Source organism: Dioscorea cayenensis, chromosome 2, assembly GCF_009730915.1.
Source record: "Dioscorea cayenensis subsp. rotundata cultivar TDr96_F1 chromosome 2, TDr96_F1_v2_PseudoChromosome.rev07_lg8_w22 25.fasta, whole genome shotgun sequence".
NCBI classification, from domain to species: Eukaryota; Viridiplantae; Streptophyta; class Magnoliopsida; order Dioscoreales; family Dioscoreaceae; genus Dioscorea; species Dioscorea cayenensis.
Genome location: NC_052472.1, coordinates 9,864,082 through 9,882,160, shown reverse-complemented (window position 1 = coordinate 9,882,160; position 18,079 = coordinate 9,864,082). Strand labels below are relative to the sequence as shown.

The following is an 18,079-nucleotide window of genomic DNA, read 5'->3' as shown; positions in this document are numbered from 1 at the left end:
ACAAAATACTTCATGTCCACAAACCAATAACTAACAAAATCTAGGCTAAGCAAATGCAAAATAAAACAAGCAAAAAATCCTACCAATCATTTGATCACATTTTATAATATTAAAATAATCAATTATTTAAAGTTGAACTGATAATTTAGCAAATAACTAAATAATCTAGATAATTCAAAATTTTAATTAGTATGAATATATATATGTATATATATATAATTTGCAAGCAATTCAGAGAAATATAAATCATCTGAAATTAAATAAAATATATGATAATTTAGATAATAAATAATCATAAATTAAATATTTATTTAATTAATTCAAATAATTCAGAAAAATGTCAGTAATCAAAATTTTAGATAATTAAAAAGATAATTATGAAAACAATAATAATTAAAGAAATAGTAATGTTAATAATTTAATTATCAACAACGAATGTATAAAATAATTAAATTAACAAATTTAGCTAGTGTAAAAATGATTATATATAAAATAATTTATATGTGGTTATTTACATTGAAAAATCTCTAAGTTATAGTACCCACTCACATATTAAAATCAGAATTCGGGCAAAGACCTTAAAATATGAATATTACACCTACAATTAGATTCTAAAGCTTAATTACATACAATAACCATTGGTTAACAATCATCAATTTAATATATATAATATATGTATATTAATAAGTGTATAGCAGGACTTGAAATCAATTCCACTCCATCCATCAGTTTGATATATATATATATATATATATAGTAATAAATGGTACACAGAACTTTAATTAATCACCCTATGCAATCAAACAAAGCAAACTGATGATTATCCTTAAGTAAAGCAACTATATTGGCTAACCTAAACTGAATTTTAAAAATGACAATACAATCTTTTTCAGCTCCTTCAATGTTGACAGATAATAAAGAAATCAACCCACACAACTGAGCTTATAAAATTCACACATACAAAGCACATTATTAACTAACATTTAAAAAAAAAACATGGTGAGAAAGAACCATAACTAAAGATGCTTTTAATTACAGGCTCAGAAAATCACCACTATGCACAATTCCAACTGAGCACCTAAACTAGCAAAATATCGATAAAAACACTAAAAGAAAAATAAGAGTTATGTGCATCCCGTAGAGTGACCTCTTGTAATTTACACATGTCAAGCGTGATCATTTCAAGAATTTTAAAACTTTACACTTTTAGATCACAACAAACTACACATGGCAAGGGTCAATGAGACCTTAAGTCTAATCAGAACAACAACAACACCACAAGTCAAAGAACCTAGCTAGAGAAAAATCACAGATCTAGCGATGAAAAAAAAAAGAAAAGAAAATAGGCGCACTCCCAAAATATCACGAAAGAATAAAACCTAGCATCCAACTCTAAGATCCTACTTGCAAACCACTAGTTGATTAACCTTCACCGGAACTCCTGAATCCTCACTGCCAGTACACCACAAAAATTGAAATCGGGAAAAAACTCTTCCTAATTCCTTTAAAATTTAAAATTAAATAACTCTATGGGGTTGAGGGGATAGCGGCAGGGGCACAACATATCACTGAATCAAATTAAATAATAAAAATAAATTAATAAATTAATAAAAAACTAACTCATATAAAGATCTAATCTAACCAAAAAGATAATAGCAAAGGCTAGGTCCACAACTCACCCAAAAAAACAAAAGTTTAGTCCTCTAATACCAAAACGGATAACTCCTTTAGTAGGAGCTACTCTCAAAAACACATGATCACCCACATGAAACTCCAAGCTTCTTCTTCTATTAACTGTATAACTTCTCTGCCTGCTCTGAGCTACTTGCAGACGATCTCTGATCAAATGGACTTTCTCCACTATCAATTGCAAAATCTCTGGCCCTAACAATCTCTGCTCATCCACATCATCCTAACAAATAGGTGATATGCATCTCTTACCATACAACGCCTCATAAGTAGCCCCATCTTAATACTTGCATGATAACTGTTATTATAAGAAAACTCTATCAAAGGCAAGCGTTGATCTCAAGAAACCCAAAATCAAGCATACAAGCCCGAAGAATATCCTCTAGAATCTGAATCATCCTCTCAGATTGCCCATTGGCCGTGTGTAAACTCCTTCAAAAGTGCGTCAAGACTAGAGTATACCAATTTGACACAATAATGATAAGAACACTAATAAGTGCTTGTGTAATAGTAATACGAAGTATTTTTTTCATACATTGAGCATTACTTTTCTCAGATTTTATCACTTATGCATGTGTATTTGTGTTCTTTTGTGCATGTAGGGTTGTGGAGATAATTGTGGAAGAAAAAAACCAAAAGTAGATTGTGGATGCATTTGTTGATAAAATCTTGGAGTAAACAAATGTGAAGATACAAGTTGTGCTCAAAGACATGTGAGTGTGTGCCAACCTCCGTTTCGCTAGAGCGAACATACAAATTGGAGGGGCACGGAGGTAGTCACACTCATGTGTTCCGATTTGTGCAATGTTAGCAAGATCTTCGCCAATGTGATTTAGTTGAAGATACGACGCGATCTACCGCATGGATGTGTGCCCATTCATGTGGCCTCGATGAAAAGTGTGAGTTCAGGAGTATTTTGGCTAAGCCTTTTCTCATTTTTTCCCCCATCTATGGAGGCTCTCATGGCTAGGGTATGGAGAGGCTTTGGCTAGGTTTTTGGAGTGATTCTACGTCCTTTGACACTATGTTCCTTCGGAAGATAGTTATTAGGGGAGCTTTCGACTGCATCGATTTGGTTAGGTGTGCCCTAGGTTTGACGAGGGAACCTTTGGAGAAGACGAGGCAACTCCACAAGACCATCGATACGGACTACAAGGGGGTTTTATTATTGATTGCATGCTTTTACATTCGAAATCATTATTGATTGTATCTTGCTTCATAGAGAGCTAAACCCCTAGTGGGTGCTTGGACTTGTAAACCCAAGGATGATTTTGTTTCATTGACTTTTTATTATGTTTCTTTAATTGATGTTTTTAATTGAGTTCCAACCTTGAATGTTTGTTGAATTGATTTTCCCTTAGAGTGCCACTAGGGTTAAGAATCTATCTTGGTAATATTTGTGGATGAGTGACACACCAGAAGGGTTAGACAAAGCAAGGTTGGAGAGGGTCAAGAGGGTGAGTCGAGAGGTAGCGGAACGTCCCCTTTCTCTTCCGATTTGATTTATCTTACTTCCATGTTCAAAGAGTTCTTTGCGGTTTAGCGTTGAAGTAATCCTTAATGCTGGGGCTTAATTGTGACTAAGGATCTTTCTCTTGGACCAAAGGGGTAGAACTATATTAAGGAATAGGGTTTATCACTTGGAGTCCCTAGAAATTTAAGCAATCTAGCATAGTGTGAGGGGTCAAGAGTATTCCTTTCCACTGAGGCATAGTGTGGGGTTAGTCACGGTTGACCTTAGGTTTGGGACCATGTGTTTTAGGATTTTTACCACTCATTAAACACCAGTTAGGAGACATAATGATTGGTCTTGCAGTTGAAACAATAGTCCTAGGGTGAGTAATGTTCGGGTGCCCCACTTTCTATCGATTTCCTCTCCTATTATTCTCTTGCGTCTCTTTCTTATTTTCTTTATTTTTATTTTGTCAACACCACTATTGATTCATCTGCACCATAGTTAAATAGCAATTCTTATGTTTTCAAGCAAATTCCCTGTGGATACGACTATCCATTCACTAGGGTAGTTTATTACTTCGACAACCCGTGCACTTGTGGTACACACACGCAATGGGTGTTTCAAACACTATATAGCCTCAATAATTTGATCAATATAGAACTTAGTTAGCTTCTTTAAATACATGCCAGCCATAATCACCAAGAAATGAGCAAATTTAGTCAGCCTGCCTACCATCACCCATACACTGTCAAAACCTTTACTGGTTTAAGGAAATCTAGACACAAAATCCACAGTAATATTCTCTCACTTCCACTCAGATGAAGAAGTCCCACTGGCCTTTGATCCTTCACCTTGACTTACTTACAGGTCAAGCACTGTGCCACAAATTGCGCAACATCCAGCTTCATGTTATTCCACCAAAAAATACTCCTCAAATCCTTGTACATTTTGGTGCTTCCGAGATGCATTGCGTAGATGGTATAGTGAGCTTCCTCCATGGTCTTCTTTTCAACTTTGAGTTATCTAGATCACAAATCCGATCTCTGAACCTTATTGAGCCATCCTCATGAACCCTGAACTGAACTTGGATGCAAATTTCCACTTCTTGCCCAATATTCTACAAATAACTATCATTTTTCTTAGCTACTTTAATTCTCTAAAATAGTGGGCTTCACCACTAGACTTGCCAAAGACACACTAGTACCTTATAACACCACTTATACCTTTGTTCATCTCATATCTTCCAAGAAAGGCTTGTGGAAAGTGATTAATTTAGCAACACTGCTAAAAGACTTCTTGTTAAGGGAATCCGCCACCACATTTGCCTTTCCAGGATGATAAATGATAGTCAAATCATAATCTTTCAATAACTCTAACCATCTCCTTTGTCTCATGCTCAACTCCTTCTGAGTGAAAATATATTTAAGACTTTTGTGATCTGTAAACACCTCATAAGCCTCATCATACAAGTAATGCCTCCAAATTTTCAAAGCAAAAACCATTGCAGCTAACTCTAGGTCATGAGTAGGGTAGTTCTCCTCAAATGGCTTCAACTCTCTAGAAGCATAAGCCACCACATGACCATTCTGCATCAATACATACCTAGACCAATTATACAAGCATTGTTGTAAATATTAAACCCTTCATCAGGAGACGGAAGTGTAAAAATAGGTGCGGATACCAACCTGTGTTTTAATTCTTGGAAACTTTCACAGCATTGATCACACCACTGAAATTTTGCTCCTTTCCTAGTGAGCCTTGTTAATTAGGGATGGCAACAGGTCGGGTCGGGTACCATACCCATACCAGTACCCTCTACACTGCTAAAATACCCAAACCCAAACCCGACGGATTTTAAAAACCCCAACCTACACCCGTACCCGACGGGTAATCTGGTACCCACGGGTATACCCGTCCCTGCCCCATATTAAAAAATTAATAAAAAATATATTATTTTTTATAAAAAAATAACTTAAAAGTAATTATAATATTTTTATAAAATAAAATAAAATTATTATAAAATTACAAGACTAAACAAAGAGGAAAAATAAAAAAACCTAAATTGTTAAGTTGTAGAACATATTAGTATATATATATATTATATAAATATTTTAGTAATTTTAATTTCGGGTCGGGTACAGGTTTGGGTACGGGTCTGGTATTAGAATTCCCATACCCGCACCCGCACTCGTTTCATATAAGTCACGTTTTACCCGAACTAGACCCGAGACCCGGTCAAATCAAAATAGTCAAACTCGGGTCGGGTCAGGTCGGGTAGGGTTTGGGTATTATTGCCATCCCTATTGTTAATGGAGCTGCTATCACAGAAACCCTTCGACAAACCGTTCAACCCCAGAAAGCTGCAAACCTCTGTTACACTGGTAGACCTCTTTCACTCAACAATTGCTTCTATCTTCTGAGGATCAACAAAACCAAGGAAATCCACTTTGTTAAACCAAAACTCACATTTGTATAATTTTGCAAACAATTCCTCCTTTCTCGATATCTCCAACACAATCCTTAAATGCTCCTCATGCTCTGCTGGCTTTTAGAGTACACCAGAATATCATTGTCAAACACCACCGCAAACCTATCTAGGAAAGGTTTGAAGGTTCTATTCATCAGATCCGTGAAAATAATCAGGGTAATCGTTAACCCAAAAGGCATTACAAGAAACTCATAATGCCTATAATGAGTCTAGAATGAAGTCAATTCAAGGCAGTAGATGCCGATTCTTTACTGTCACATTGTTCAACTGCCATCCTTCTTCTTCACAAACAAAACTAGAGCACCACATAGAGAAACACTAGGAAGAATAAAACCTTTCTCAAGCATATCTTCAACAAGTTTTTTCAACTCCTCTAGCTCAGTAGGTCCCATTCTATGAGTGGCCTTCAAGATGTGGTTAGTTCCCAGAACCAAATCAATAGCGAACTCTACTTCCTTATTTAGATGTAGACAAGGAAGGTCTTTAGGAAATACATCAAAAAACCCCTTCACCATGGGAATAGCATCCAACACTGTCCCTTCTAATTTTGCATTGATTACCATTGTAAGAAATCTCGAGCACCCACCTAAGAGTAATTTTTGAGCTTGTATGGCAGAAATCAGATGAGGTGGTGATGCAGAATCACTCTCATAAAAGGTGAACTTTGTTGCTCCATGGATTTGGCAAACTAACTTCTTTGCATAGAAGTCAACTACGGCATGGGAGGCAGACATAAAATCCATTCCCAAAATGACATCATAGTCTTTCATACTCATGACATGAAGTTGAGCTAGCAATTTATAACCAGCAATAAAAATTTTGCAATTCATGCATGATCTATTAAGAACAATCTTGACTCCCAACGGGGTCGAAACACACAGATCATAGTCAATGCTAACAGATAAAGCATGCTTTTGAACAAATGCAAATGAGACAAACGAATGTGTAGCTCCATAATCAAATAATACATAAGCATATGCAGAATAAAATGACAAAGTACTTGACACTACTGCATAGAGGCATATGTATCCTCCTTAGTTATCTCATAAACATACCCCTGTGTCTTCGACCTTCTTGCCTTTTGATGAGTTAAGAAAGATGGTTGCTCACCAACCACCTTTTTCCTAGCTTGCTGACTTGCAGAAGCTTGAGGCTTTGGGGCATGCATATACCTAGAATTCTGCACACTGGATATTCTCTGTGCTCTAGAAGCCAACTATGGACACTCTGCAATATGATGCTCCAAAATTACATACCTAAAGCAAGCTCCAGTAGTACGCCTGCAATCTGCGATCACATGAGCACCTCCACAAGTGGCACATCCCTTCTGGCTAGAATGGGGAGGAACAGATGGGAACCCCAAAGATCGCGGAGCTGGAAGTCTAATAACAGTCTAAGACACACTGTCTTACATCCAACCTAGGTTTTCCTCCATATCTAGACTTACGGGTTCCTTGATTATCAAAGCTTCTGTCTCTTTTCTTCTAAAAATTCTTCTGCTGATTCTTGGTGTCACCCCACACAATATCCAAGGACTTAACACGCTCAACAACTTTTGAATAGCTGGTTAGGTGTAGAGCGGCTAACCTACTATGAATGTGTGCATGTAAGCCTCCCTCAAAGCATCTAGCCCTACTTTGGTCATCGTCCATAAATTTCAAAGCATACCTGGAAAGCTTATCAAACTACATCTTATCCTTATCAATAGTCATACTTCCCTAAGTCATATTAATAAACTTTCTCTCAAATTGAACCATCTTATCACTGGTGAAGTATTTGTAGAAGAGGGTTTCTCTTAGTTGCTCCCTAGATTCGAACTCTTATCCCTGACAAATGAGAAGCTTTCCTCTATACAAGTGGTTCACCGGACCATCAAGCATGTACACCCCAAACCTAATCTTTTCTTCTCCAGTGAACTTCATCATTGTGAATGTCTTCTCCATTTCCTCTACCCAAACTTCTACATTATCAGGATTGGTAGTACCTTAAACGACGGTGGATTAGATCTCTTGAATTCCATCATAGTTTTCTCTTTTGGTGATTCAGATGGAGGAGGAGGTGATGGTGAGGATGGTGCTGGTGCTTGGTGTTGCCTCTGCTCACACACCAACCCTACCACTTTCCTCATTAAATCCAACATAATTCCCTGATTGTTAGCCGCAGTCATTCCCCCTTCAATTGAGACTTCCCTAGCCTCTTCAACAGGAACTTCCCTGGCAGTAGATGCATGTCCCTGTAATTCAGCCATGTTCTTGCTTGCTACTCTACGAGGTGGCATTATGCGAGGTAAACCCAATCAGAATCAAGACTACATAAAGAACAATTCTACAATTTAAACTATGATCTAGTAGATGTCAAGCTAAAACAAAACATGATTGTATAGAGTTTCAAATCAGACTGTTCTATCTAGGGTACCAAGATCAAATTTTACTAAGTTTTGGATACTACTTAGATTTGTCACACCCCGAACCTAGTCTACCTAGCCTAGTACAACGACAAATTGCCGAATACCTATAAGGCCAAGACAAAGTGAGCATGTAAGGCCTCAGAACCTGAATATAGTAGATACATCCAGTGGCGGAGCCAGAAATTATATAGAGGGGGGCCGAACTACAAGTTTTAAAATAATTAATTAACAAAATTTTTAAATTATAAAATACATTTAAAATTTTGTTATAGCAATAAGTAAAATCTAAGAGAAATAATTAAAACTAATTAATATATCAAAATATATATTTTTATCAAAACTTAGATTTCTTTATGATTCTGACTCAGAGGCGGCTTAAGATAACTAGAGGTTTGAAGATATTTGTTTATCTTTTCACATTCTACTAAACTCATAAAAAGTACAAGCTTTTATTTATAATTAAAAGAAATAAATATTATATCAATTTTGCAGAAATAAATGCATGAAAAGCCATTACAAAGATCATAATAGAATTTTGAAAAGCTAGTTAAAGAAGATATGACTGATTAAGCATTAAAGTAAAATATTTAATATTTTTAAAAACTAAAAATTAACTCAAATTAAATTACATTGATTAAATATTAAATTTAAATATTTTTTTATTATAGTAATTATTGATAGTCTTTCAAAATTTTATTTTATTTTTTAATTATTATTAAAAATATCTAAAGGTAAGGGTTTTAAAAAATAAAGGGCCTAAAGTAATTCCTCCATTAGCCATACCCTTGAGTTGATATTGTTCTAATTTATAATTATAAAAATATAGATAATAGATAATATTTTAAATTAAAAAAATTGTCATTTGCAAGACATTTATCTGAATTCATTTAAATAATTTTTTAAAAATTTAATTTTTATAAATTATTTACATTTAAGATCTTAGTAATTACAAAATAAAATAATATTTAAATACTTTTGAAAAATAATAACTTTCATGTAAACTTCTATATAAATTAATCATAATTTAAAATAAAATAATTTATTTACTAAATCAAAGCTTTAATATTTCTCCAATCCCTAAATCAATGCACATTAATCAATTATACATATTTTTACAAATTTTCTCAAAATATTTAAAAATAGCAAACTTAACAAAAACATCTAATAAATGAGAAAAAAACTAAATCAAATCATTCAACTGAAAAAATAAAAAATAATGAAATATAAATATAAAAAAATATATAAAGATAAAAAATTATAAATTATAATATATATATATATATATATCTAAAAAAAAGAAAAAAATAATAAAAAAACAAAAAAACTTTGAAATGGGCGGCGGAAGGGAGGGAGAGGAGGCTGAGGAGCCGAAGGGGGGGCGAGTGAGGGAAGGGGGGCGAGCGAGGACGGAGGGGAAGAGAGGCAGGCAGGGGTTAATAGAGCCCTCGTCGGCGATGGGGAGGCGGTCGACCCCCCTCTGTCGCTCTTCCTTTTACATCTAACAAATGTAAAAATTTTAAAGCATAAATCTACAAAGTTTGGTACAAGAAAATTCAAACTAACAAGAACGAAAACAACATTTATTCAATACTAGTGTTTAGGTCTATTGGAAGGGTAGAACATTATTAACTTAAAAGAAACTAAGTGGTCCTTGGCTCAATGACCCCTGCTAAGATATCCCTCAAACAACCCTATGCCTGATCAGAAAAATGGTGAAAACACATTTATGAGCTCAAAAGCTCATTATGTAACCACTAAAAATATTGGGATCACACCAATTTTTAAAAACTCATAATTTTAAGTACAAATACTAAAACATAGCACAATACTTGTCAAAATACAATTCAAAGCAAAATAATTAAGCAAAAATACAAATTTTGTCAGATAATCCAGAATATATGTCTCTCAATTCGCTAAAACAAAATATTAGAGAACATTTATTTAAACTTAGCGACTTGAGTCAGAGATTCAGAATTTATTTGTTTATCCTTGGTCACCGGAGTCAGATTCTCAGAGGCCGTTATTCTCCATCGACGGAATGTTGAGAAACTATAATTTCTTAATATAGTTACATGTCGACACGGTCAGTGTTTAACCCCCAGTAACTGGGTTAGTGCATAGTTAATTGAAGACTATAATTGGTATGACAAAAATACTTCATGTCTGTAAAACAATAACTAACAAAGTCTAGAGTAAGCAAATACAAAATAAACCGGCAAGTGAAAATCCTATCAATCATATGATCCCAATTTTATAATATCAAAATAATCAATTATTTAAACTTGAACAGATAATTTAGCAAATAACTGAATAATCTAGATATTTAAAAAATATAATTAATCAAAATGCGTGTATATGTATATATAATTTTCATGCAATTCAAAAAAATATAAATTATCAGAAAATTAAATAAAGTATCTGATAATTCAGATAATAAATAATCAGAAATTGAATAAATATTTAATAAATTCAGATAATTCAGAAAAATAATATTAATCAAAATTATAGATAATTATGAAAATAGTAATAAGTAAAGAAATATTAATTGACTAATCAATAATAATTTAATTGCCAACAATAAATATATGAAATAATTAAATTAACAAATCAAATCACAACAAACTACACGTGCCAAGTGTCAACGACACCTTAATTTGAACAACAACAAGACCAGTCAAAGAACCTAGAGAAAACATCACAGATCTAGCAATGATAAAAAAAAACAACAAAACAGGGGCACTCCCAAAATATCGGAAAGAATATAAACCTAGCATCTAGTTCTAATATCCCTAATCCCCGCCGCCAGTATACCACCAAAATTGAAATTGGAAAAAAAAACTCTTCCTAGTTCCTCTAAAATTTAAAACTAAATAATATGCTTTGGGGTTGAGGGATCACCAATACAAGAAAAATGGCTAATTGGCACATAAATAAGCTTAAAAACCGTGACAAACTGACATTGGCACCGTATTTGAAATGGAAAAATAACCGTGTCTATAGCAATAGTGACAAATATATTTTGACATTGTTTTTTGAATACCCCGCCTCGTCAAACTTTCTCACTATTTTGGCATAATTTTTTTACCATTGTGCCAATTATTGTCATTGATTTTTGGAAATAACTTTGGTTCTACATTTGCCACAATTTTATCACAGTTTTATATGATTTGTATACTTTACCATTTTCATGGTATTTGGCATAATTTTTAACAAGACTGTTTTGTTATAGCTTTCAGCATGCTTTTTGTTATTTTGTGAAAAATTAATTTATATAAAATAAATTTTATTAAAATATATTCTATATTTTATATTAATTTATGAGCGAAATAAATAAAAATATTATTAAAATCACAAATTTATCAAAAGCTTCAATAAAACAAAAATCAACTATATATATATCCTCTTCATCAAGGCTAACAAATAATCTAACCTTTAATAAGTTCAGCCAATCATCTAGGCCTAATAATTTAATAATGCTCGTTTTCATATGCTGGATTAACATTGGACAAATAGCAACTAGAAAACTCTAAGGGCATGTTTGGATAGGCCAGAATTATAGCATAATCTGTACAATATGCCATAATTTTTCATTTTTTGAGAATTATGCCATAATGGTTGTTTGGGTACTTATTTTACAGTATAAAATTATAGCATAATATATGTATTTTGGCATAAAAAAATATTCCACTAAATGTGGAATATTTTTTTATTGCAAAAAGTCTCTTTTTCTTTTTTTATTTAGCCATCGGCCACCGGTCCATCGGCGGTCCAGCCGACCTTCGGCGACCTGCCGATGGTCCAGTCGGCCAACGACAACCGGTCACCGGCCTCCGTAAATTTTTTTATTTTGTTAACCAAACACTCATTCTGTAATAATAAAATATGCCATAATTTCTGGAATAATCCTTTACAATTCCTACATAATAAAATTATGCTATATTTTTTTATTTTGCAGCCAAATAGGGCCTAAAAGAATTTTTTTTTTTAGGAAAAAATCTATTATCATACCCCCTCTTGAGATGAGATTAAGAGTGCAATTTTATACAACAATGCAGTAGAGTTTTTATCATCTTTTCCCAGTATTGGAGTTGTCCATTCTAGATACTGATGAAAACTTCCTGTGAAATCTGTGAACAATCCATCAACTTCAATTATCTTTATCCAATAGCCAACGATCACATGGTCTATTGGTACATGGGTTGCCGATAGGACTCTTGCCAAGTGGCGAGAGTTCGATTCTCGGCTGAGAACATATTTCTGGGAGATGTGAGCGGTGGTTGTGTGTGGGTGGTCCCAGCGCCCATGTGTGCACGGGCCTCGCTCCCACCAGCTCCACTCGAGTCTTGTGCACGCCCCTGAAAATTTTAGGGGGTCCCCAGCTCCTCTTGTCAAAAATTATCTTTATCCAGTAATCAAACTCTGCATATGCATCCTCATGAAAGTTGAAGTGCAGGAATATGTTTTCAATCCTGAATGTATGGGTGCACCTGCAATGTCCATTTCATGTCAAACGATAAGAACCTTAGATGAAACGAATTATCGGTGATTAAGATTTACCTTTTGTTTCAATCCTGACACTGATGAAACGAATTATGGGTGCACTTGCAATGTCCATGCGCTCTCGCAACTAAAATAAAACACAGATCACACATGTAGCAAAAATACCTTCCCAGCCAGTTTTTGATACACTTGATAGGTCATATTAGTAAGTATCTAGACATACTTGACCATCACGAACAATTCCAGAACCATTAGAGACCCTTCTCCAATGTATTTCTGAGCAAGTTCAGAACCAAAAACCCTGATGAAAGTGCAATCAGTGTGATGTGCAACAACTCTAGCAAGAAGTGTCTTCCCAATACCTGGTGGCCATAAAGCAAGACTCCCTAGGACAAATGATAACACAAGTCCAAATCTTAGCTATGTTATTGAACATAATTGGCACATTTAATAAAATAATCAATGAAATTGTTTTTGGTGAAAAGAAACCTTTGGTTAAGCTATTCCAAAGCTTTCAAAAAGTCGAGGATGTTTCAAACTCACTGACCTGGCAGTGAGTTGTTACTCTTTAAGCCTAAATCTCATCAATCATCATCTTCCTTTTATTAACATCAACATCAAGGCACGGTTTTCTCAACCTCACAGCTTTTGTGGTAACCTCGAGGAAATGTGGATATTTGATTATTATGGCATTAAATTAAAGTTTATCAATATAAATCCCCCAAGTTGATTTTTCATATATGGACTTACCTCAATAAGTTCACTTGAAGCAACATATCCAATGGCCTCTTCTAGGGACATCTGCACAACATGTTCAAAAAGAGCTCAGTTATGGGTAGATATTTTTTGGAATGTTAATTATAAGATATCCTTTTGAAATATATATATGAGTTTTGTAGAACTACAATTTGAAATTTGTTAAGAACTACATTTGAGGATGACGGCAGAAAAACGGTTTGTAGAACTATCATTTGTGCATTCCAACCTAATTGAATATCTGGCATTTTTATAAAAGATGAGCAAATGTACTAATGAAACACACCCATCGCGGTGGAGATAGGCGAACATTCTCATCTTTACTAGGAGCACGAATGTTTGTCACTTCCTTGGATCTTACAGGATTGACTTAGATAAGATAACCGAGTGAGAAAATTTATGAATATACAAAGATAAAAACATAAAATTAATAATCATGTCAATAACCCCAGGCCTTCTCCCTTAGATCAAGATCATCAGAATTGCGAGAGTGTTCACCAACAATCATGCCATCATATGTCTGCATAGAAGAAATAAAAATGCCAAGTTGTTTCTACTGAATGCCTAGCATAATTCACACGATGAAACACATTTTGATTATGAAATGAAACAGCAAGTCTGCATGCCAACAACTTAAATTTGAGTCTCCAGTTACATTTACAAGTTCTATGACCTAGACATTCAACAATATTTTCAAGCCTAACAGTGATGGCATACCAAAATAGCAGTGTTTTATTTGTTAGATTTACGTAAGATATCACGGTTGAAATTTTTCAAGATCATTCTTACCTCCATATGTTGCTGCCTAAAATAGATCAGGAACATTGTCGCGAAATTTTGTTCATCAAATTTCTAATAAAAAAAAAAGAAAATTAAATTTATGCCTCAGTTCCAATAATAAGAAAGATGCAGCATTTCAAAGGTCTTGATATGCAAAAAAGTGATGATACATTTACCTATCATTTACATAGATACATTTGGAATGAAAGGATAACCATGACAAATGCACAAAGGGGCCCAGCACCAAAGAGAAGTGCAGAATGGGTAATTCGGTAGATCCTAAAATACCCATCAGATACCTTTGAATATACAAAATAATACAAGAGAGTTACAGAAAGGGGCAACAGAGAAAAGTGGAAGAGCAGACTCACATGGTTTTTCCATTAAACACAACATTCAAATAGAAATTTTAGACTCTTCAAGAATATCCAAATTAACTTCTTCAATCGCACAAAGATTTAAAGCTAATACCATTTATTAGATATGCAAGTACCTAGGGGATAAATGACATACCAGTACACCTTTTCTGATATTTCCAAGAGAACCTCAATGCTTGGCAAACACTGCAACCAATATACAGAATCAGATTAATAATAAGACCATCGTAAACAAAACAAAGTAAAACTCACACAAGCGGTGATTCTGCAAGTCCATAGAATAACATATAAATTAGTCCCCTGATTCTCATTAATCATAATTCTATAGTTCTCCAAAAATAAAACATTAAAGTGAAAATTTTCAACTGACAAAAGATAATTTACAATTTCAATAGCCAAACAATTAATGATTTATCACATTATTTAGACTGTTCTATCCAGAAAAGGCATCTAGGCCAAGCATTTCTATCTTGGTCTCTAGATTTGATCCTCCTACATCCTCTTCTCTAAATTTTTAATGAGCAAAAACAACTATTTAATATACTGGTCTTAATCATTGTTAGAAGAAGTTTCAGTATACTCACTTCATTATATTATAAGTCCACCAGAATAATATTATGTTAAGCAAGTTTTCAGTATAATGAGTCAAAATGAACCACTTATCCATGTCCAGGGCCAGCTCAGAAGGCATAGACAATCTCAACCGTCCTGCTCAGCTTTTACATGTTGTGCCCTTCTACTTCAATACAAAACTATATAAGATTTTTTTTCCCCTCTTGTTACACATGAATGCATTTAAGTTAACTTAACTAGAATTTATGATAAATTGCACACCATCATAGTGGACGGCTAGTTATATTCTCTAATTCCCTTTTCCTTTCCCTTTTTCTTGTACACAGCAAGGAAATACTTAGGTAAACAGGATTTACTAAAAAAAATGCTCTGTTATTCTAACTTGACTCATTCGTAATTATTTGTAAGGTACCATAAGAAATAGATTTTCCTTATTGATGACAGTTTTAGAACTTCTAATTCAAATTGTATGCGGGCAGCTTTATAATAAAACTAACCAGTTTTTTTAACCACTTTTGGTTGCCATCATTTTGAAGCTTTCAATGATTCTCTTCTACCATTCAAGATGAATCAGAAAAACTTCCAATGGAATCAAAATGAAAAGATATGTCTGCTAAGTGCACAAATAGCCTCAAATATAATTATCTAAAATTTGCACAATATGAGTTGTCCTATGGGCTATCCAACTAGCAGTAGAGGATGTATGCCATAACCATAAAAGTTAGAAAAAATATCTGTTACCTAAAACAGAAAAAAATAAAAATAAAAATAAAAATTTATAGATCATGGTACAAATCTTATATCAGAGGGATGCTTAGCTTCCTATTTAGATACATAATAATTTTACCTAAGAAAAAACAATTTGACTATACATCACAAACGTCTTGCGCATCCTCCAATATTCCTTCTGAATATAATATTCAGGCATTGCAATCACAGTGAGACAACACAGAAAAGGATACAGGTGCAAGGTGTTAGATGTATTATAGTATTGTATATATATATACATGTATATGTAGACCCAAAGGGTCACTCATGGATATACATATATGTATACTTATGTGTTCTATAAGTAGACCCAAAGGGTCACTCATGTAAGTTGTTCAAGGTATGAGGACTTTGATCCATTCTTCATCACTCTCTTCTAACATGGTATCAGATGCCTAGGTTCTTCCGGCCGCCGCCGTCACACACCGCCAGCCACCACCGCCACCCTTCTCTCTCTCTCTCTCTCGAGCGCCCCACCGCTCTCTCTCTTTCACTTGTCGGTCTCCTCCTTTTTCCATTGCCAACACCGCCGGTCCTTTCTCAATCTCCGGCCATCTTCTTGGGCAATCTTCTTCTCCATCACCGGCCAACAACTTTCCGTAAACCGTCACTTTCATTCATTCATTCAAAAACCTCCAGTTGGTTCTCCCTTTGAGCCGCTCGTCGCACCCCGACCTCGCCCGACCTTCACATTGGGTTCGCGATCGCCCCATCGGCCATCTCTATCTTCACAACCAAGCTTTTTTTCCACTTCTATTTCCTTGTTAAAAAAACTTATCCAGACGATCACCTGCACCGGCGTCACGCCGGTGCCGCGTCTGCCGCCGCCGCCTACACGCCCGACTAACGTTGTTCATCTTCACGTGCACTTGTCCGCCGACTTCCTCCTCCCTTTGCCGGCGCTACAGTTACTTCCCTGAGATATTCTCTTTCAAAATTTGAATTCTCTTTTCCAAGAGAACAAGACACTTGCATTCTTCTTCCAAACACAAATATCCAAATCAGCTGGACCCACAACCACTTACACCTTTCTTCCAAACACAAAGAGACAATTCGGGTGGACCCACCACAAAGACTTTGTTCTGATATGCTGCGACCCACCCTACCTTGAAGCATCTCTACAAACCAAAGAAGACAACATCACGGGCCTACAATATAAATATATGTATCAATCAGTGCATTATTCTATCGATAGCGCACTATTCTATATAGTAATATATATATCTATATTTAAAAAAAAATGGTGAATCCTTATGATTTCAATCGTGCTACTTCACCTCTTCTTCCTACGCCTCCCGCTCCCCCGACACATTCTGTCAAGACCTCTCCTGTTTCTTTATCCCCCGCTGATCAGCAGTTGTTGGCGATGTTCTGGCAGTTCCAGCAATCATATTTGACGGATTTCTCCCCCTCTATTGGTAATGCTCGTTCCGCCCAGGTTGCTCCATCTGCTTCAGGTAGTTTCTGTCCTCTCTGGCTTCTTGACTCTGGTGCCTCTCTTCACATGACCCCTGATGCCACTTATCTGCACCATTCCCATTTACCCTCTCACGTAACCCGTGTTCGCACTGCTGATGGCACACTTCTTCCTGTTTCCTCTACTGGTCATTTCTCTTCCAGTGATTTCTCAATTCCTTCAGTCTCTCATGTTCCTCGTTTATCCATGAATCTTATATCTGTTAGCCAGCTTACTGATCATGATTGTCAGGTTATCTTTGACCGTACCTCTTGTCGTGTGCAGGATCGCAGTGGGACGGTGATAGGAACTGCCCGTCGTCAAAATGGGGTTTATGCGTTGGATTCCCTTCGTCTTCCATCTTTACCTGAACCCGGTCATCACTGTTATACTGCCGTTCAGTCTCATCATGAGTGGCATCATCGACTTGGTCACTTATGTCCGTCTTATATGTCGTCCCTTGTTCGTCATGGTATTTTAGGAGCTGTGTCTCCTCCTTCTGATGTCGTCTGTCTTTGCTGTAAACTTGGTAAGAAACTCCAACGTCCTTATCCCTTGAGTGTGTCGCAGACTACTACTCCTTTCGAACTTATTCACTCTGATGTTTGGGGTCCCGCTCCCTTTGTCTCTAAAGGAGGTCATCACTATTATGTTCTTTTTATAGATGACTACACTCGATTCACTTGGCTTTATCTTATGCCTCACCGTAGCCAATTACTGTCTATTTATCGCTCTTTTTCTTCTATGATCCACACCCAGTTCTCTGCCTCTATCAAGACCTTCCGGTCTGACTCTGGCGGTGAGTACACCTCTCACGCCTTTCGTGCCT

At 35.3% G+C, this 18,079-nt stretch overlaps 1 pseudogene; it reads right to left on the bottom strand.

Annotated features, from left to right (window-relative positions):
* Positions 1-13,114: 13,114 nt before the first annotated feature.
* On the bottom strand, positions 13,115-14,771 carry LOC120272411 (annotated as a pseudogene).
* Positions 14,772-18,079: the final 3,308 nt, after the last annotated feature.